This window comes from Spermophilus citellus (genome assembly GCF_964194105.1).
Source record: "Spermophilus citellus genome assembly, chromosome: 5".
NCBI lineage: Eukaryota > Metazoa > Chordata > Mammalia > Rodentia > Sciuridae > Spermophilus > Spermophilus citellus.
This window is the reverse complement of record NC_138186.1, coordinates 129,344,066-129,367,333: the sequence shown is the minus strand read 5'-3', so window position 1 is coordinate 129,367,333 and position 23,268 is coordinate 129,344,066. Positions and strand designations below refer to the sequence as shown.

The window sequence follows — 23,268 nt, the reverse complement described above, 5'->3', positions numbered from 1 at the left end:
TTCCTTTTTCATTTTGTTAAATTTCTTATAAGAACAGTATACAGAGAGAAGATAGATTAAGTGGTTGAGACAAAAAAGATGCTGATTGCCTCTCGTATAATCATCCAGAGATAGGTGGATAATTCCAGGCAGGGGCTAGGCTTGTTCAGTCAGGTTATGAGGAGTGGCTTCCGTTCATATTTTTTGTTTGCCCATGATCTCCTAGGATGATATCTTTTCTCTTATGTGGCTGGAACTGGTTCCCCGAAACCTTGCCTATACTAACCTTTAAGGAGGAGAAAGTAGAGACCCAACAGCTTTCTTTTGAGAGTTGGCCCCCAAGTGGCATATTCCAATTTCATTCACATCTCATTGATCACAATGTAGACACATGGGAAAGTCTACCAGTAAGGAGGATGTGAAAGGGAGTGTCTCATTGTGTGGCTCTTTGCCAAGAAAAAATGCAAGGTTTCTATGACTAAAGTGAAGGAGACAGTTTGCAGTCTCTAGCACAAATAATGGTATGCAGTATGAAAACATTTTTAGACCAGGGGCCAAGATAACTGAGATTATGTCTTAGATCAGTTCAAAGTAGACATGTGACCTTGAAACCATTGTACTTCAGAGGTCTCAGCTTTCTATAGTTCTCATTGTCCTATCTCCTCACTGTGTAGGGCACTCTGTTGTCACATACATAACAATAATTAACACAGATTGGGCCCTTGCTATGTGGGTGATACTTATCTTATTTTACATGAATTATCTCATTAAATACTCTCAACTCCTCTGTGGGGTAGACACTATTATTAACTTTGATTTCTTTCTTTTTTTTTTTTTTTAAGGAAAAGACTCTATTTTTTATTGGCTTCATTTTAAATTTTAAAATCAGGTAACACTTTATTCCATAAAACAGAATCAGTTTTCCTATGAGCCAAGGAGTCATCAAAAATAATTTGATGAGTTAACATCAGAGTATTTATTTTGCTTACACAAAATAAGGACAAGGAATCTTCACTATTTCGCCAGTTGAGAATGGCTGTTCTCCCTCCAATCCAGATTTCTCTTGGAGGACCAGATGTTTCAGCTTGGTTTGATTGACTTCATGTTGATTCCCCCTCTACACCCCAGGAATATTGTCTCTGTTGAAAAACTGGCTTCACAAAGAAGATGGCAGCAGGAAAACTTCAGAATCTAAAGCTTAAAAATAAGTCTTGGGCAATGTGAGGTTATTTTCTGTCTCTGGGAGGGATCTGGTGTCTAAGGCCTGGGGACAGAGGCAAAGTCCCCAGCTGCTCATCCAGGAGATGTCACTCTCAGTAGCGTCTGGTGTCCTGACCTGTGCTCGCCCAGGATGATGGTGGGTAAGGAGCAGCAGGTCACAGCGGCCCCCTGACCCTCTGGGAGACAGCGCTCTCCCTGGGCAGACCCTGGGGCTGAGAGTCAGTGGCCAGGGCAGAATCATGTCAACGACCGTCTCTGCTTGTGGTCCCTGAGGACGTGGGGCAGGGATGCAGGAGGCAGCCAGTGTCACAAGACGACCCTGTCCCCAGCCAGGCCAGGTACCTGGCTAAGTGAGGAGAAAGACGTGTGCCTCCTCAGAGCCTGGCCTCCGCGTCTGGTCTCACTTCCTCCCTTCCTCCCCGGCACCGCCTGGAAGGGGAGGAACTGACACCCAGGGGAAGGCCGGGAAGTGAGGCCACCGTCACATTTACATTCAGGGTGCAACAGTTCAGTCTGCCCCCCAACAGGCCCCATACTCAGCTCCTCTTCATGGGCCATGTCCCTTCTGAGAGTCACACCCTGCCCTTTATAGGCACAAGGACCCAGAAGTTCCAGGGACACATCCATGTTTAGGCCGACGGATCAGGAAGTTCCTCTGTGTCCATGTTTAGGTCCCCAGATCCGGAAGTTCCTCAGATGTCCATGTTTAGGCCCCCGGATCCGGAAGTTCCTTAGTTGCACATCCATGTTGAGACTCTAGGATCCGGAAGTTCCTCAGGAGTTCATGTTTAGGGCCCCGGATCAGGAAGTTCCTCAGGTGCACGTCCATCTTTGGGCCCTCAGATCCGGAAGTGCCTCTGGCGTCCATGTTTAGGTTGCAGCATCCAGAAGTTCCTCAGGCGCATGTCCATGTTTAAGCCCCTGGATCCAGAAGTGCTTCAGGCATCCATGTTTAGGCCCCCGGATCTGGAAGTTCCTCAGGCGCACACCCATGTTTAAGCCCCAGGATCTGGAAGTTCGTCAGGTGCACGTCCATGTTTAAGCCCCTGGATCTGGAAGTTCTCAGTCCTCCATGTTTAGACTGTAGCATCCAGAAGTTCCTCAGGTTCACATGCATGTTTAGGCCCCTGGATCCAGAAGTTCCTTTGGTGCACGTCCATGTTGAGACTCTAGGATCTGGAAGTTCCTCAGGCGTCCATGTTTAGGCCCCCGGGTCTGGAAGTTCCTCAGGTGGCACATCCATGTTTAGGCTCTAGGATTATTAACTTTGATTTCTAGAGAAGGAAATTGAAACATGAATAGTTAAGTAACTTGTACAGTTGAAATTTAACCTCAGAGTTCTTAACTCCACAACTCTTCAAGTATTCATGTGAAGAGTAAGAACTTATTTTACTCCTTAACTGAAATGTTATGTCAGTTTCTTATGTCTAGTGTATCAAATTACCACAGATTAGGAGTTTAAAAGCCGATTATTTATTTAAGATAATAAATATCTTACAGTCCTGCAGGTCATAGGTCTGAAATGGTTCATGTGGGGCTAAAATCAAGATTTGGCAGCACTGGTTCCTTTTGGAGGTTCCAAGAATGAGACTATTTCCTTGCCTTACCAGCTTTTAGAGATGACCTGCATTCCTTGGCTGATGCCCCAGCCAGTAATCACAACACTCCAAACTTTGTTTACATCATCGAATCTCCTCTCTTTTCTGCCTTCCTCTTTCACTTGTGAGGACACTGTGATTATACTAAGGATAATTCAAGGTCATTTTTGAATGTTGAAATTCTTAATTAAATCACATCTGTAAAGTTGCTTTGTCATATGAGGTAATATTCACAAGTTCCAAGGATGTAGATAAGCACATCTTGTTCTGCTTACCACAAACATTTCCTTAAGTATGTCAATAACTGTTAATTAGCTAATTCTAGGGACTTCCTCAGGCATCCCTACCTTTGACCTACATGTAAATTTTGATATGGTCCAGTACATTCTCTTTCTAAACTCTCCTCACTTGTAATTTCATAATTGCAATTTGTCTGAGTTTCCTTTGTCTTTGATGACTAATTTTATCTTTTTAATTTCTTCTCTTTGTCCTAGTCCCTCTCACTGTTGATGTTTTCCAGGGACTTTTAGAATTCATTATTCTTCTCACTCTACATTACGTGTGCTGATGTGTGTTGATATACTCGCACCTGATCTTTTTTTTTAATTTTTTTTTAATTTTTTTTATTGGTTGTTCACAATGTTACAAAGCACTTGACATATCATACTTCATACATTAGACTGAAGTGGGTTATGAACTCCCAATTTTACCCCAAATGCAGATTGCAGAGTCACATCGGTTACACATCCACAATTTTACATAATGCCCTATTGGTAATTGTTGTACTCTGCTCCCTTTCCTATCCCCCACTATCCCCCCTCCCCTCCCCTCCCTTTTACTCTCTCTACCCCATCTACTGTAATCCATCTCCCTCCTTATTTATTTTCCCATTCCCCACCCAGCCTCTTATATGTAATTTTGTATAGCAATGAGGGTCTCCCTTCATTTCCATGCAATTTTCCTCATCTCTCCCTTTCCCTCCCATCTCATGTCATTGATTAATGTTACTCTTTTCTTCCTACTCTTCCTCCCTGCTCTGTTCATATTTGCTCTCATTATATCAAAGAAGACATTTGGCACTTGTTTTTTTAGGGATTGGCTAGCTTCACTAAGCATAATCTGCTCTAGTGCTGTCCATTTCCCTGCAAATTCTATGATTTTTTTTTGTCATTTTTTATTGCTGCATAGTACTCCATTGTGTATAGATGCCACATTATTTTTATCCATTCATCTACTGAGGGGCATCTGGGTTGGTTCCACAGTCTGAATCCCTTTCTCTCGCCATGCACAAAAGTTAACTCAAAATGGATCAGGGAACTTGATATCAAACCAGAGACTCTGCGTCTGATAGAAGAAAAAGTTGGATCCAATCTACAGATTGTGGGGTCGGGCTCCAAATTCCTTAATAGGATACCCATAGCACAAGAGTTAACAACAAGAATCAACAAATGGGACTTAATTAAACTTAAAAGTTTTTTCTCAGCAAGAGAAACAATAAGAGAGGTAAACAGGGAGCCTACATCCTGGGAACAAATCTTTACTCCTCACACTTCAGATAGAGCCCTAATATCCAGAGTATACAAAGAACTCACAAAATTAGACAATAAGATAACAAATAACCTAGTCAACAAATGGGCAAAGGACCTGAACAGACACCTCTCAGAGGAGGATATACAATCAATCAATAAGTACATGAAAAAATGCTCACCATCTCTAGCAGTCAGAGAAATGCAAATCAAAACCACCCTAAGATACCATTTCACTCCAGTAAGATTGGCAGCCACTAGGAAGTCAAACAACAACAAGTGCTGGAGAGGTTGTGGAGAAAAGGGTACACTTGTACATTGCTGGTGGGACTGCAAATTGGTGTGGCCAATTTGGAAAGCAGTTTGGAGATTCCTGGGAAAGATGGGAATGGAACCACCATTTGACCCTGCTATTGCCCTTCTTGGACTATTCCCTGAAGACCTTAAAAGAGCATGCTACAGGGATACTGCCACATCGATGTTCATAGCAGCACCTGATCTTTTAACAGAATCTGTAATCACCATGTAAACAGCACCAGCATTTGTGACTTTAAAGCTGGATTTGCTCTCAAATTTCAATGCAACATTTTAAAGATGTCTCTTTCCATGATTATTCTGATGTCTAATTTCAAGATGAAATTATGGTCTACTTTCCATATCTGGGTTTAATATTTTTGTGGATGTCCTTATTTTTGTCTTCTCAGTCATCTTGATACAAGGACTCAGTGTACCTGAAACACTTATATCTCATTTCTTCCTCAAATTGTCATTTCTATTTGCATAACATGCTGTTAATTTCTTCAATGTGCTCAATTTCCACTTCCATTTTTTCCAGTTCTTATTAACACACCAAACTATTTTGTACAATGCTGTCTTATCACTCTCCTCCAGCTCAAGTACCTTTATTTATAGAATCACCTAGTTTTTCAGAACCTACTTCATCTATTTTCAACAATATTTCTACTGATGTACATTTATGTACTTTTTGCTTCTGGCAACTGGGACTCCTCTCCTTTCTGGCTTATCAAGCACCTACTTATCTCTGTCCTTGCTCTCATAATTCTCTTAAACCTGGCACCTCTTTTTCATTAATTATACATTTATCTAAATTCAATTCATTCTTTAGAATTCCATTTAGTGCTCTGCGTCTACTGGGAAGCCTTCAGGTAGTCTCTCCCTTTTGAATTGCCAGATATCTTCCCATCTTTTATCAAATTTAATATATTTTATTCAATTTCATAGTTATTTTTGAAAATGTCACTAAAGAAAAAAATTGTATTTGGTTCATCACTCAACATATTCTTAAAAGTGTGAATAGAAATATTCTTAAAAGTGTGAATCTCTAAAATGGGAAAGTTGGACAAAAGTCATGGTTTTCAGTTTGGAAAATGAGAAAAAGTATCAAAACCTTGGGTTTGTGTAATTGTTTAAAAAATACTATAAAGGACTTAAAGAAATTAAAACCTATTTTTAAAAATTAAATATTGAAAAAGGGCATATCTTTGGTTATGTTTGCTGTACATTTTAGTGAATGCCAGTGTAAGTTTGAGGCCAGCTGCTTGGGTTTGAATCTGGCCAGGCTGGGCAATAAGTTATTTAACCTCTTTGTTTTTCGTGTCTCTCCTCTCAAAAGCTGAGAAATAGCACTAGCTACTTCAGAAGGAAGCTCAGAATACATAGAAGAGTTAGCACATGATAAATTTCCAGTACATTTAGTCAATTATCAGCCAATCGTTATTTCTCAAAAAGCAAATTTAACTTTAAAATATTGAGATATTCAGGGTAGATAATCTTTAGCATTTCATATCCCTAAATCTCTATTATTTTAACACCAGTATAATTCTATCTAATCTATTCCATCATTGGATTTACATACAGAGACAGTTAATTGGTAACTATTTCATTTTTATTATGGTTTTATTAGTCATTTAGTGCTTTTAAGACTTACTCATTTTGAGTAAGTACTTAATGATTTTATCTTTTTTTATTTTGTGGCAATAAGCTTATAAAGAATAGAGAGAGGTCTTTAAAATTATTATTCAGGGAAAATTTCTATCCTTTAGTTTATATTATAACCTTATAATAGTTTATAATATAGTCTTGATCTCTAGTACTGACAACTTATAGTACTTATAACTCTTGCTTGTATGTGTGACCAAATGTATGTTTAGTACATTAAATTCACATAAAATTTGGTTAAGTAATTATAATAAAATGCTTTGTTTTATAGTTTGCTTATATTTAAAAAGCCTATTCTTCCTCCCCTCTTTGTATGCTTTTACTTTGAGTGAAACAGTTTCATTGTTATAATTTCTTGTTTGAATCATATGTCAACCAGAGTACATAGACCACATGAAGTTAGATACTATGGAAACGAACAGAAAATTATTTGTTTAGACTTTAAAAATCTGCCAATATATTTTAGCTGAGCAATGCTCTATAAGTAGAAAACCATTTGCTAAAGATTTCCATTTTAAAATTAAGGTTGCTATAGAAAGATATTAACTTGCCACTGTTTGCATATTCATACTGTTAATTGAGAGCATTTGTTTAGCCATGCTAAAATTGTTAGAACTAACTCAGATTGCAGTTAGAATGCATAATAAAACTTTTACATTCTTAGTAATTGTTGTGGTGTGAGGCAATTAATAGAGACTTGTCTATATATCTAAGTGCATTTTTAAAATTAATAAACATTTGTATTGACTCTTTACCACTTAATCAAGATAAGACACAATCTCTGTAAACATTACCTAGTGATTTAAAAATTCAAAATATACTTACATAAATGTAAAATTCTGATCACTTTGACTATAATAACTTTTTTCTTTATACTTTTCTTATCTGGCATATTATCAGATTACAAATATACAAGTTTGCTTTAGTTCCTATTCCTATTTCAATCAAAATTTGGCCAGAGTAACTTTCTGAAAAATGAGGTTCAAAAATTCCCAGGTTTTTCAAATCATAAACTAACAAGGGAAATGTTCATTTGTACTTCAATTACAGAATCTATACTGGTGTTGCTAGTAAGTATAAATATGGTTTTTTAAAAAAATTCATTGGTAAAGTCTGCTGACAACTAAAGACATGGTCCATTTTATGAATGTTTTAACAGAGATGTATTTGGAAGGGAATCTGAAGGCATAATAAAAGTCCTATAGTTGATGAATATCATAATAAATTTCAAACTCTTGCCTATAGTTGAAATAATTCATGCATATATTAGTTTTGTTATATAATTAATATACAACTGAATACATAACATTGGTTTCAGCTTTGGTCACACATTTGACTCATTTAGGGTGTGAAAAAAAATAGTCATTAACATCACAATCTCTGGGAGTAAAGTTGTAGTATATATGATTTTTAAGAATTCCTAAAGTGATTCCAATGCTCACTCAGGTTTGTGCATCATTGGGATAAGTACTTTCTTTTTTTTTTTTTTTTTTCTACAAGATTGACATATGTGAATATACAATACTTGAGTATATGTATACATATACACACGTACATAATTATATGCATATATCTACATGAAAATTTACATACACAGGTATAATAAAATGTCATTCTTTAATTTGGCATGTTTGAATTTTACAATGATGACATTTATTATTATAAGGCTAACTCAATGAGCTAAGTTATTAGCTCCCTGATGTATTCTTACTTAAGCCACACAATACTCTTATGCAATGTGTATTCTCTCCATTCTAATGATGAAAAAACCGAAGCATCTTGATGTCAAGTTACTTGTTCAATGTCATACCACCAGCGTGTGGTGTGGCCAGAATTTGAAAATGATTCCTCTGAAATCAGATTCTGAGTTGCTAATCATTTTGCTACACTGTAATTAATAGTAAATTATAGGTTATTAATTACATGGTTATATATTTAAAATTAGATAATATTTAAGACTGCTGTGGAAACATAGATAAGGTCATCAGATATTTTTTACTATTTAGGTATTACTTGATATAAAAAACTAATTTACTAAAATCTATGTTTCAATATACTCTTTAAAAAGTTATGTGTATCCTACTTTAAAATATAATCTCTGACTGATGTGCAGAAACCTGATATTATTTGGAAGATTATAAGAAACCAGGAATTCTCTCTTTTAGGGAATGTAGACTGATGCATTAAATCTGTTTACTCTGGGAGTTCTTTGTTCTTTGATTTCAGAAAGATGTTTAAATATTTAGGCTAAACTACCCTGACACCGGTAGATGGCAGCAACTTTCTGTTATTGAGCACTTTGCTCTTACTGTACACTCGCCTGGAGAACAGACTGAAATAAGATGTAGGACCACAATCTGTGGTGGCGGTACACAAATGGAGGTGTATTTTCTATTGGCTTTCCAAAAGCAATTTTCTATTATTGGTTTTGAAAACCTATTCCATGCCTTTTATTTGAATAGGGATTGAATTGTATTTGCCCGGATCTTAAAGAAAACGCTGAACTAAACTCAGGACATTCTCAACAAAAGTCATATTCAAGAGCATTCTGTTATTCTTTGACATTTCTGTCATACAGGCAGTTACACACTTTTTCCTAAATACAGTGACCTGCGTGATATATGTAGAATTCCAAAAGCAATGATCCAGCAAATTTACTAACAGTTCCAGTAAATTTGCTTCACGGATCTCGAATCCAATGATTGCCTTCTGCTTCTGGCATTTTCTGCCTAATATACCATGTAATATGGTTCGAATCGAAAGTTTTATTTTGTCAAATCATTCACCAGAGAGACCAGTGAAGCCCTTTGCTGTGTTTTAGACAAATTGAAGCCACTGATGGCACGGGTTGCCTTGCTCCTGAAGGCTTTATTAGAGTTGTCAAAGAAAAAAGTCATACATACTCCTATTGTCCTTTGAGTAAGTTTACTTAAATATCTTGGTTGCTTCATATTTTTAGGTTAAATACATAGAAATATTCAGATGGATATTATTAAGATAACTTCTTGTTTTGAATACCATTCTTTGGATTGAATAATTGGTATTGATGAAAAAGGATGTTTCAATTAATACATTTTAAAAGAATTAGAACATTAGCTCTCCAGGCCCTAAACACTGGGAAATTTCCCAGCATGGTTTTACTTTAAAGAAACAGAGAGAAACTTTTTATGGATCTGATCCTCCAGACGTTGTTCTAGGAATACTATTTAGATAAGTTTTGGCATTGCTATAGCATGCAGGTTTCTGATGTCTGTTTTTATTTTATTTTTAAAAAAATTTCAGAGGACCAGAATCCAATAAATAAATATATATATTTTTTGAAAACAGGACACAGTATTCAAAATTGGCACATTCAAGTAAATATTTATGTTTACTGAGGCCAAATTAGAGATGAAATGAATCCAAAGCACTTATTTGTGGAAACTCATTTCTTTACATAATTGTTCCTAAAAGGAAGATGAAAGCTAATGAGCTCCAGGGATTTACCCTACAATTAACTTTATACTGTCATGGACACAATGACCATAAAGTGAACACAATTGATATTGTTGGATGCTTTTACAATTCTGATATATAAGGACAAAAGAAACATCTGCTTTCTGTTGACTTAGTGAAGTAGTGTTTTTATAAAACATCTCTAGGGATATGATTAACACTGAAAAATCATCTTATAGTAGCATTGTAAATGGAATAATTTTGTTTTATAGAACTTCCATTTAACCATTTTTAATTGTTTTAAATAAAAGAGACTATTAGGATAGTCAGTTTCTCTGTTTTATAAAAGTGTTTAATGAACCAGAGAAAGATACCTTCACTTTATTTCTACCAGCATTGTGGTCAATAACAGAGCTGAAAATAATGAGTATCCATGATCCAAAGGAATTGGGTTTAGTAACAACAATCAAACATTCTATGGGCCATTTCTTAGAGCCACAAGATATATTTCTCAATTTTAATAGCAAGTAGGAAACTTGAATTCCATTAACTAATTCTTTCATTCAATAAATAGTCCAGTGCCTATTTCATGTAAACAATGTACTAAGGAACAAGAGAGACATATGATTTCCATGCCCAAGGAATATATAGTTTTTCAGGGGACAGGCAGCTTAAACAACTAATTTCAAATTTTAAAGAGTTATAAACTACTAACTGCAAAATATTTTTAAAATGTATAACCATCCTATTTAAACTAAAGAAATATGAAAGTCATGAAAACATTCAGTTGAAGAGTCTAGGACAATTTTAGAGTTAAAAGAAAAGTTCCTTAATGTTTATTTTAAAATCTTTAAAATAAAATAAGATTTTTATGTATACATAGTTTACCTATTTGAACAGATAAATAGAAGCTCTACTTTTATGAAGTGTGACTATAAAATAAGTTGAAGAGCAGAATATACATGAATTAGAAAAAAGAAGTAGGCAAGTTATATTATATTATGGACATGGCACATCTATTACAAATCTCATACACATGTAAGATGGACATATATAGATGGAGAAAATACATTTTTTTATAGAAATTTAGTTCACTGTCATTTAAATAAACTAAAAATTGCTTTTTGTGTTATTTTGTACTATGATTCACTGCATAGAGATAAATGAGTGGATTAAGTTTTCCTGAAAATGAATATACTAAAAATTGAGACTATTTCCTAGGAACATGCATGTTGAATTTGGATGAACAAAAATCTGTAGAAAAACAGTTTAGGAAAATATATGACTCTCAGTCCTGTGTATAGGTTTGTTCATGCCTATGAAAATTAGATCAGGTTTGTAAAACAAACACTTCATCTCAGAGCATGAGAGAGACAAAAAGCCATTCACACATTATAGATTAAATTCTAGTAATTTTTAAAATAAAGAATTGGTTAACAGTGGTAGAATTTGATTTTAATAATGGAACAGTTTTTTTTTTTAAGCTTAACAGTTGCTAGAAGTTTTTGTAAGCACCAAAAAGATAGAAGGCATGCTTGAGAGAATGACTGTCAGCAACAAATTTAGTAAAAAATAAGCACACAGTAAACAGAGAAACACAATAAAATGACAGAAAAACCAAAATGACAAAATTTAATCTTTGAAGATGCAGATAAACAAATTGTCCTTTTGACACCAGAAAGCTTTCTTTCACTTTTGGAATGTATTCAAACATGCTCTAACTATTGTACATTTTTCTGATTTCGTCTACTCAGTCCTTGACATACTCCTACATCTTGTCAGAATTAACAAATGTTTACTTTTCTTATCAATTTTATCAAGGCTTCTTTGATGATATGCATTTTTTATTCAATTTTTTTTTTGTTTTTAGAAGGTTCAATTCTCTATAACTTGTTCTGTATATATTAGCCTAGGTAAATGGATTTTAAAACCATTCAGTTCTAAGCTGAACATGAATTTTAAAATATCCTATCAATTTGCCTTTCTGCAGAAGTTATTCTACTAGAGTTGGTTCTCCATATGTGTGTTATCTATCTGTGAGTTCCACATCTGTAGACTCAACCACCTTTAGATCAAAATGTTTGAAAAGAAATGTTCTATACAGAAATATTGCAGATTTTTGGGTCATTATTTCCTCGATAACAAAGAATAACAACTATTATATAGTATTTATATCATATTTAGTATTATAATAATCTAGATATGATTTAGAGTGTATGATAAGTTGTGTGTAATTTATATGCAAATATCCACTTTACATAAGCTACTTGACCATCTGAAAATATTGGTATCTGCAGGAAGTCCTGGAACCATCTCCGTGGGGTACTGAGGACAACTATAGAATAATGTACTGTGTATTTTCAAAAGCTAGAAGAAAGGATTTTAAATGTTTTCATGTTATTTAACAAATGAAATGGTAAATATGTTCAACCTGATTTAAACATTACACTATGTATACCTGTACTGAAACATCACACTGCAGCTCATTAATATGTACACTTTTAAAGTTTTTATATATTAGTTAAAATACATTTAGTAAGCAATTTGCACTTATAAAAATTCTGGGAGACACACACTAAAAGGAAATTCTTAATTTTATTTTGTGTTTAGTTCACAGAAAGCTTTTCAAAAATAATCTGCAAATAAATTATTTGCTATGTTTCTGTTGTATAATGTATGTTTGCTCAAAACAGCCAAATTTGAGAATATTTTGTTCATATTAATAATGATGGATATGTTTTTCCTTCATATTTAGCTCTTGTTTGTTATATTGAAACATAGTGCTACTGGTCGTGTTTAATGAACTAAACTTATTTGTTGTAATGAAAAAATAATCAAGGAAAGATTTAGTGAATCTTTGAACCTACAAAACACTATTATTAGGATTATGCAAAGGATAGTGACCATCTGTTTTCTATCTGCATTCAAGCCAGAACATGAGGAAATAAACAGCAATATGAGCTAGTTAGGTTAGAATAATTGAAATATTTCCTGACAGCATTGTTAAACACTGAAATGAATCAGGAAGAACAGTTGTGAAATCTTCTTATATTCTTTTATTTCTTTAATAAATAGCAAAATAAATCTTTGGCATGTGTTAGTTTCACCTACAAACTGATAGATCAAGTTTAATTGTTTCTACCTGTGATTTTATGAAGATGTTCTTTCAAACATTAATGTAAGAGCAGGCATCATGAAAAACTAACAGTAATCAAATAGTAGCCAAGATTTACTGAGTTTTCATTGTGTAGTCAGCTCTGTGCAAAGAAATCTACAAACAGTTTTCCATTTGAATATGGCAATGAATTGGGTAGGTCAGTGTATATGGATTTTGTGGACAGATTCTGTGGACAGATGATGTTTGCTACACACCCATTGCTAGCTGCATATTTATCTGTTTCTTTAAACTTACCAGAAATGTTTCTAGAAGAAGCATCCCTTCAGTAACACTTCTAAGTTTTGCAGCATGGAAAGTGACTTGGACAGGTCTCTTTGGGTATGTAAATAGAAAATAGAAGACCAGACTCCTAGGGACCTTGTCATTTCTAATGGTCCATGTTATCCATGATTATGGAAGCTCTGAGATTCAGACCTTGCCTTGAAAAATTCAGTGAGCTGAAGATTACAGCATTTTCTTCCAAAAGGCATAATGCACTTCTGCAAAAGTATGATCCTGAGTATCTGTCAATAGTATTCTGGAAAAGAAACCTATGGTTTTAATAGTTTAGACCTTATACTTATCTCCTTCCCATGACCATTTCTTCTTTTTCTGAAATGAACCCTTCACTTGAGGTTTTTGTAATAGATAAATCCTAGGCCTTTGTGGCATTTTTTTTTTAAATTGTAAACTTTAGCAGCAGGAATTGGTCTTGATTTCACAACCCTGTAGACTTGCTCAGAGGTTTTACTGATGGGAGATGCAATAAGTTCAATTGAAAGGAATAATAATGGTAAAAACATGTAAGCTGGCAGAAAAGTTTGCTAGAATCCTGAGTTGATGAAAATAAAGGACATTTTCTTCTTTGATAAGCCTTTCTAAATGAACTCCTTTTCCTTAGCTGTGCTTGTATGACTGTTACTGTTTCTGTGAGTTCTAGAAGTCCCCCAAGGACAAGAGCACTGAACAAGAAGTCCAGAACTCTGAGTTCTAATTCAGGCTTGCCATTTGGTTACCAAAATTAAATTGACACAGACCTTTAAATTGAAACACATTTTCTTTGTGGTTTTGAAGTTGTTTCAAACAATTCTTTTGTTGTTGTTGTTGTTTTCTTTTTAAAAGAGCAGCATCAAAAAAAAAAAAAAAACACAGAATATTTAAAGCCAGATATTTCCATGGCTTAGGTAGCTCATAGACTGTAAGTAAAGGCGTTTGAAAAAAATGAATAAATAACTTTCATTTATTATTGTCTTCTTGGCTTTGTTTGAACTTTTTTTCTCTTTTTTTAGAAGAATTGCTACTAGAATTTCGTCATTCCTATCTACGTGGACAAGTGGCCCTAAATCCTTTTTGGCTTAATAAGCAGGCAGTACAACAGAGCAGATGTTTGGCCTCTGTAGTTAGGTAGTCCTGACTATTAGTAGTGTGAACAGACTTTGTTTTATATAATTAAGAGATGGAGCAGATTCTACAGCATGCTTCTTTTACAATAGCAGGATATGATGTAGAATATTCGATAGGTAAGTGATGAGGTGTCCCTGTAAGTCTGATCATGTTGATGAATTCTCTAAAAGTCAGGTTACCTAGTCACATATGGACAATATTTACTGATTCATCCTTTTGCTTATGAACTAAACCTGAAGTTACTGCTTCTCCAGAGCTGTCAGGAATATGTAGATCCTTCTTCAAAAGTAACAACCAAATTAATAATTCATAATGTAGGTAATATGGCAGAACATTTTATACTTTAATAAAATCTTCAATATTTTGATTAAATGAAGATGAAATGAAACTATAATTAGCTGCATTTTATTTTGCTTAATTATCTTTACGATTAATAATTTCTTTGTATTTTCAAAATTGATTTTACTAAGCTTTTAACTTTGGAATAAATTTATTTTGCAGAAAAGTAACAAAAGTAGTATAGAGAACCATCATATGTTTATTATTTAGTTTCCCCTATTCTTAATATTTTATTTTAATCATGCTGTATTTGTCACAACTAAGAAACCAACATTAATACATTAAAAAACTCCATTAACTAAACTCAAGATTTTTTTTCACATTTAACTAGTTTTCCTATGAATGCCTTTCTTCTATTCCAGAATTTACACTTGGATAGAAATTGCACTTCATTATATCTCCTGATTATCTTTAGGTCTGTGAAATATTTCCTTATTTTTCATGAGCTTCATAGTTTTGAGTGACATGATCAGGGATTTTGGAGAATGTCCCTCAATTTAGGGCTTTCTGTTATTTTCTCATGATTAGACAGGGATTAAAGGCTTTTGGGTGAAAAGACCACAGAGGTGAAATGACAATCTATGTTACATCAGGCAAAACACACTATAAGTATGAGATCAATATTGTTACAGAACAAAATATCAACAATTTTAGTTTCAAAGATCTAATTGTTTTTTAGTAGTGATTCATCAATGGAATAACATCCAGTGTACAAAACAGAAAGGAGTTCCAATGAGCGAGAAAGAGTGGGTTAATTTTACCTACAGGAGAAAGCAGAAAGGATCATCAAATAGTGAATTGGTTGTTTCAAGATTATTTTCCTTTTAGGGATGTCAATGAAATCTTGTCTTAATGGGGTTTGGTTATCATCTCTCTTCTGATTCTAAGAAAGTTAAATCTCTCTCATTTCTTGAAAAATCAGATTTCGCAGATTAACAGTTTAGGTTTCAGTTTTGTGGTTTGGAAGATTAGTTTGAGTGACTGCATTTTGAGTCTGCTGTTTCTTTTTTCTTTGTCACTATTGACACTGTCATTGACCACAAGGCTGAAGTAATATAGTGTCTTTCAGATTTCTCTACTGTAAAGTTACTTTTCATCCCTTTTCATATTCGAAGCAAGAAAGTTCATTAAGTCCATCTCAAACTTCAAGTGAGACAAGTCAGGATTGGTAACCTATATGCTTTTAACATGCAGGCATTTTTAACTACCTCTATGTGTGTGTATGTATGTGCACACGTGTGCACAGAGACATGATTTTACTTTTTATAACTATTCTTATAAGCAATAAGCACACATTCATAAGAATAAATATTCACAGGTATTTGGATGCATTTTTCTCTAGGAAGAGCACATAACTGACTTCAAAATACTCTTGATTTTTGCATTTTATTTTCTCTTAAAAATGGGATATTGAGACTTTCGAATTCAATAAAATTTGAGTCTGCCTGAGAACACTGACAAGTGAGTAGACACTCAAGTTGGGATTTGGCAAGTTTTCTTGGTAGAAATCAAAGAGTTATATCACCTTCATTTATTCCTTCAAAAGCTATTATATTCCTTATGTGCTAAGCATTGGGAATACATGCTGCTCAGAATGGTATAAGTACAGTCCCTCATGTCACAAAACTTACAGAATAGCAAGAAATAAAGATAATAAATCATTTCAACTGTTAAGAATATTATGAAAGGTGAGGTGCAAGGTACAATGAGAATGGATCACAAGGATTTGATGAGGACAGTGGTCATGGAAAGACTCTGGGGAGGCAGAGTTAAAGCTGACTTTGTGGGATGAGTGGAAGTGAGTCAATAGGTGTTGCAGGGATTCTAGAAATGGGGTGAAAGTGTTGATAATAGTTTAGATCAGTATTTCAAAGTCCTGTAGGAAAAAGAACATAGTGAATATGGGGAGCAGAAAGATCAGAAAAGCAAGAGAAATCGATGATGGAATGTAGGCAGAGCTTGACCCTCTTAGGCTTCATTATGTATTCAGGTTTATTCTTACCTTATCCTAAGGAAAATGAAAAGCTAGGGAAATGCCTTCACAGAGAGCATACACAATGTGACACAACTCTTATCTTAAATTCACTTTCAGAGTGAAAAGTGGATGTAATTAGAATAAAGGGGTTCAGTTATAAAAATACTGCAAAGTATGAATGAACAATCCTGGTCACTTGGATGAGGATGGTAGCAGTGGTGGGGAGAGAAATGGGGTTGAGAGAAGTGGGAGGCAGCACTGTCAGTATTAAACCATGGCTTAGACATCTATTTCCCTCAAAATATCTCTCCTTGTCCATGGTCTAATAAAAATTTCAAGAATCAAAAGGTATTACTAGGTTTTAGGGAAAGAAGACATTTTAAGAACAGGTTTCTGAACACCTTAGAGCAAGCAGGTAAATAATTCACACTTTTTGAAACAAGTCCTGGACATGATAGAGATGGCTCCAAATAAATCCAAGTAACCTTAGAGGCATTATCAAATATAATACCTGACTGTCTTTTTGAATGATACAGAGTGCCAGTTTTATTGCTTGATCTCTGTCTGAAAATTATGCTTCCCTGACTCTTAAGAGTTTAAATCCTCTGGACAAACTTGATGTCATAGGTTTTAAACAAGTCTTATAGAATGGTTAAGACCTCAGCAAATCCTAAGATTCAGTTCAGTGGAGTGTACAAGAAGGCATATATTTCACAGTGAATTTTTGAAGGGTATTTTGACTTGTAAAACTGCCCAACTATACAGAATAATTTTCAGAATTTGCAAACAATAGCATCATGCCTATTGTGATGTCTAAAATTAGGCTTTCTGGAACTCTTTCAGCACCTTTTGCCTGAATTTGATCTGGGTATAAGTCATCTATTGATGGAAACTGTCCTCTACTTCAAGGATTAGACAGTGTCCCTTCTTGGTGACGCTGTGTCTATCTACAGGAATGGCCTGCTGAATACTAGCATTACTAGCATTTTCATAAAAATAAGCTTTAGCAAAAAGAATGGGCAAGGATACAAATCTCATTAAAAAGCCATTGAAAATCAAGGCTACAGGCCGAAAATGACTAAAGCATTACACTAAAATTAAATGGAATGAATTTTGCTTTTCTTCCATTTTCCTGGGGATCTATGTCCCATAGCTACAAGATATGTTCTCAGCTTAGTAATTTGAAAAGCTGTAACAGAAATGAAGAGATTGCCTCTGAGGGGTCAAAATGTTTTTAGGATATAGGGACAGAACACTAAAATATTATGGACTGAATAAAAATTTTGCAAACCAGAAGAAACCTAAAAAGTGATTTGCAATATCATTCTATAGTATAGAACTTGAGATTTTACAGACCATTAATTCTAAATATTTAATCTTAGAAATATCTTTCACTTAAACCTGCTTACTTTCTCACAAAATCAGTAAACCTGTAAAAGATCACAAAGTTGTTTATTTTTTGCAGGTATGTGGTGTAATGAAGTGCAGGCAGACAACTGAGCTCTTAGATTAGGCCCATGCAAATCCTATGACAATACTTTATATTTTTGGGGGGAAGGCACGTTAAGCTAAAGTTTTTTTGTCTTTACAATTCTACTTGAGTTATTATTATAACTAGTGATGAATGGGCAATAGCTAGAACTGACTTACATAAAGGCTCATGCCACAGTTTTTACAAACACCAGAATGCAGTTTACTTAAAATACTGGCCTTTTCCTGACTCCTATTGCCTCCAGCCCCACTAACATATTTAATTTTCTAGCATGTATTATGTCCCATAATAACTTTATAATTAATGTGTTAATGTGTTGTAACATCTATGTATATTTGTAAAAATATGTTCTTTAAAGTTGTTGCACAATACATTTCTACCCATTAGTGGTGGCTAATTAATGTAATTATCTATTATCACCTGTTACAAATCTCATCATAGTCATGAGGAAAAAAAGTAAATTTTGGTTTGGCAGAGAATAAGAACAGTAGAAACTAGTTAGTGTGATCTTACAATAAGAATGCTGATCTAGGCAGTGAGAGAAAAGAATGCCAGTTCTTGTAGGACAAAGTTCTAATGAATTATTGCTTGGGCAATAATAACAAAGTGTGTAATTATAGTAGAGAGATTTAAAAGCACAGTCTTTAGATTCTGACATATTGGGTGACCTTGGGAAACTCATTTACTTTCTGTAAACCTTCATCTCCTTCCCTACATCTCAATCATTGTAATAATACCTATATCATTCATTTTGATGTGCATAAAATGTTATTTTAAAATTGTTAGTATCATTCTTATTTGGAAATTTGAGATATTTCTATTTTATGGAAGGGACTAGCAAAAACACGGATTGTCAAAGAGGCTTTTATGTGTGTGAAGAATCCACTGGTGAGAGTATAACTGTGGATGAAACCAGACAGGGTCCACTTAGGTCATTCAAGGGTAGGATCTAAGGCTTTTAGTAGGTATTAAAGGTAGGATAGAGATTTCAGTACATGTTTCTTTTAAAAGCATCATTTATGTGTTGTGTTCCCAGGAAACATTACAAAGTGCTGATACAATGATGGCACCTGCCATGGTTTCCAGTTACCTTAGAGAACTAAGGTCCATCATTCAGTTTTATGTGTAGGTGAAATCCAGTTTTGCTTGGGGTAGCAGAAATAAAAAAGGATTTGATTCAGAAGATTTGGTTTTAAATCCTTATTCTCAGATATTTGATAGATTTATTATCTTGGGAAAATCACCTCAGCTTTTTTATCTATAAAGCTGGAATAATACCTATCTCATAGCATTGTTATGAGGTGAGAATGCTATAAGATATGGAAATATCCTTTGCAAGATAGAAGACAATAAGAAATTTAGCTTTAAAAATAGTTTTATAGGCAGCTGACTGCACTGAGGGAGTCAATGATGTAGAAAACATTGTAATCTTGCCAGTCCTTGGCAAATTTGAGATATGTTATATATCTCAATTCTTTAAATATCCTTCTGAGACCTAGCCACCTTACAGGTCCAATTCCCTATATATTAATTCAGGTGAATTCAGTTGTAATAATAGAAACCTAACAAACTTATTTAAACAATATACAAAATTGTTTTGTTCACATAACTGAAAAATCAATGACAGATGAAGTTTGTGCCAGTGGACTATTAAATGCCTCAGTTTCTTCCCATTTCTTAGCTCTGCATTCTGTGGTGTTACCATTATCTGTAAGATTACTAAATGCATGCCAGTTCATGTTCTTGTTCATATCTAATATGAAAAAGAGTCTACATTCCATATTCTGACTATAACTCCTGAGTCTTTCTGATTTTGTCACTTGATCCTCTTTGTGCCAATCTTATGATCAAAAGATAGCAATGCATTGAACAGACTGATCTTATGTCCTGCGTTCCATTCTTGATTATGAAGGTGGCATCAGCTTCATCAGAGTCACATGAATCTGTAAATTTAAATCAGAAACTATTTAAGTAGGGGAAGATAAGAGGATAGGTAAAGGATTACAAAATGTCCACTACATGTTAGCTAAACAAAAACAGAGAGAATGGTTTTCTGAAGGATAGAATCCTGGGATTATTTAGAAGTACCTTGGCTTGCAGTTGTTGTTGGCTGGTGAGATAGGTCTTAGCTGGTGGTGTGATTCCACTTATGAACATCTCATTTATTCATGGGATACCAGCATAACTAGTCGTAGAGAATTCCAGCCCATGTGTCAGTTTTAGGGTTGGATTCTGGCCCAATGACTTGCTAGCTGTATAACTTGAGTAAATTGCTTTTTCTCTGCACTTTGATTTCCTCATGTGTAAAATGGTGGTAGTAGTAAAAGTAGCTCCAAGTCCATTTTGAGTAATAAATGAAATAATTTAAAAAAAGTGTCTAGTATAGTTTCTGAGACACATAGAAGGAGGGACTTAGTAGATTTTAATTCTCACCATAATTATTTTCAGGCACTTTTTACAGAAATCCCTGAATAGCCCCTAAGCCCAGATAATTTATATGATAGTTTATGAATATGTTTAGCATAATATTCAGAAAGTGAGCCTCTCTTTCCCTTTTTCTATCATTAATTTGATTCTCAGAGACAAAATCGTGCCCATTTTAGGTTTGGATTCTGGCTCCAAAAATAGTATCAGACACAGTTCAGTATTATCTACATTTAAAAACACAAAGGATTTAAAATGTCGCATACTGTGAACTGTTCTTGGAAATTATGAAAATTCATCATACTTAGGGTGATGATATTTATTTAAACCAAATGCCTTTTGGAAAGAAGAGGCATTTAAAAATTAGCATTCCAGTTAAACTATCTAATGATATTGAAAGTCTTTACATAAATTAGAAAGATTTGGAGTAAAATTGCTTAGGGACCTAATAAAGGCAAATAATTCTAAAAAAATGTTAAATATTTTCCTTCTTTTTTCTTCTGTATTATCAGTGAAAACTCTCCCCAAACTAAGAATTTTGATTTGTTATTTTATTCTATTTAAAATATTGTTATATAGATTCATATATCCACACTAATATTATAGCAGATGTATTGGCTCTTAATTTGAGTTCATCTAAAATAAGAAATTGAGCCAACCAAAGCACATTGATATGGCTATAGTTAAGTATATCTATGCTTTTAAAATAATAAAGCTGATTAACTTTCATCCTGTTGATGAACAACTAATGTGTTAGTTTGAAGTAAATGCATAATATCAGGTTTCTGATTTTTTGAACCTTTGGCATTATTTCTTTCTTATGTCTTTATTTTTCTCTGAGTTAAGCAGAATTTATGCATCTTTTGCCCAAAGTCTTTACAAACATATTTAAAATAATAAACCTGATTAATTGCAATGCCCTATGCTTACTTATCTCAGAGATAAGAAGGTAATATAATTATCATTCTCACTCCATATTAATAATTGTATTATATTTGTGTCTTAATGGATAATTAAACATGCCAAGTATTAGCATAATGTACTAGTTAATTAAATTGGAACTGACATTGTTCCAAATTGGCATCAGAAACAGTTCAGTAATATCTATATTTAAAAACATTAAAGATTTATAAAAACTTCAAAGAAGAAAAAGGAAAATAAGATCGAGGAAGAAAAGCTGGCCTCTGGAATGATGTTAGCACAAGAAATGTATGTCATAGATTGATACAGACTTTCTAAAAGGGTTTCATAAATATGTCCCCAAGTTTTAGGAGTCAAAGAAAGAGGAAAATATAACCAGGTTCAACAGTCGAAAAGGTTATAAGCTAAAAACAAAGCTACTGATCACACACACAAAAAAATACAATTTTTTTCTATACTAAAAGCAGAGAAATCCATTTCTCAGAAATATGCATAGTATGACCTCCTCTCTATTTCCATAAGATAAATAATGTTATCATCTAATAATATCAGATAACATTATTTTTCCTTCCCAAGTTAGTGGTTCTAACATTTAAAAATTGACACTTTTCCTTAATTTTTAAGGTATTCATACAAGTAGCTTCCTTAGGTACTATTTACCTAGTGGTTGATGCATTAATTGTGCTTTTCCAATATCTTCCATAAAATATATGCAGACTTGGCCTCTGGACCTTGCATTTATGATTGAAATAGACTGTCTTTTTATGTGTGTACTTCAGAGTTGAATTTATAAAGCAAATCTACTGTTGTAAATGTGAGTATGGTGTAAAATGGATCTTTGATGTGAGTACTAAAGCAGGACTAAGTAGTTTTTGAAAATCCTATGTAGCACAAGTTGAATTGAAGAACAGGCTGTCATTGGTAAATTTGAAATCCACATGAATGTTGAACTTTAGGGTCTCCAAATTCTCTGATAAATATCATTTCTGTCCTCTGGGTTTGGAACTAATTGAAAAGAGTTTGCATGAATTTTTTAAAAGTGTGAATTTGAGAATACACCATTACCTGTGGGCACAATCTATGATCTCTCATGGTAGAGGTCAGTAGTTCAGGTTCTGAGAAGAGGGTGATGCAAAAAGTAGAACTCCAAAGAAATGAGGCTACATTTAATAGAAAATGATTTCACTTAATAGAAAATTAAAGCTAACAGAGGCTCTAACAAGTAGAAATTTATTTTGTCTTACATAAAAGAAATCAGGGAATTGGGTTGAACCAGGACCAATAGTGCAATGGACATTAAGATGCTGAGCTCCCTCATTAACTAGCTGCATGAACCTAAAAAACGGCTTCTTATTATGAGTCTCAGTTTTCTCATAAATAAAATTGGCTCAGGGCCACTTGCATTATAAAGGTGATATTAAAATTAAATAAGATAACTTATATAAGGCAACTATCAGGTTTGGCTCAGTGTATATTATTCAACCTTCAGAATCCTAGAAAAAAAAAAGAAAGAAAATAAGCAGGCTCAAGATTTAAAATACAAAACCTTCCAGTGGTGTAACTCAGTGACAGAAAACAGAGCAACAGTTGCCCGGGAAAAGAAATGTGATGTGGTCAACTATACAGGGCCACAGGGAATTTTTGGGAATGATAGAACTGTTACATATGTTGATATTTATGATAACAAAACTGTCTGTTGAAATTCACAGAACCATATACTTAAGATGTGAATTTACTGTATATAAGTAACTGTTTAGTCTAAAAAGTGGGAAAACATAAACTAGAACTATAAAATGAGAAGCCCAAGATTTCACTCATTAGCAGGCATATGCTAATGC

At 34.0% G+C, this 23,268-nt stretch overlaps 2 long non-coding RNA genes across 2 annotated transcripts; one reads left to right on the top strand and one right to left on the bottom strand.

Moving 5' to 3' along the window:
- The first annotated feature begins 328 nt into the window (after positions 1–328).
- Positions 329–2,094, top strand: LOC308650006. The gene is made up of 2 exons (XR_014022210.1): positions 329–1,871; positions 1,911–2,094. It is a non-coding gene; the product is annotated as an uncharacterized lncRNA (long non-coding RNA).
- Positions 2,095–2,227: 133 nt separating this feature from the next.
- Positions 2,228–22,697, bottom strand: LOC308650008. Its single transcript, XR_014022215.1, has 3 exons — positions 22,496–22,697; positions 19,961–20,028; positions 2,228–2,465 (listed from the first exon to the last, which is right to left on the bottom strand). It is a non-coding gene; the product is annotated as an uncharacterized lncRNA (long non-coding RNA).
- Positions 22,698–23,268: the final 571 nt, after the last annotated feature.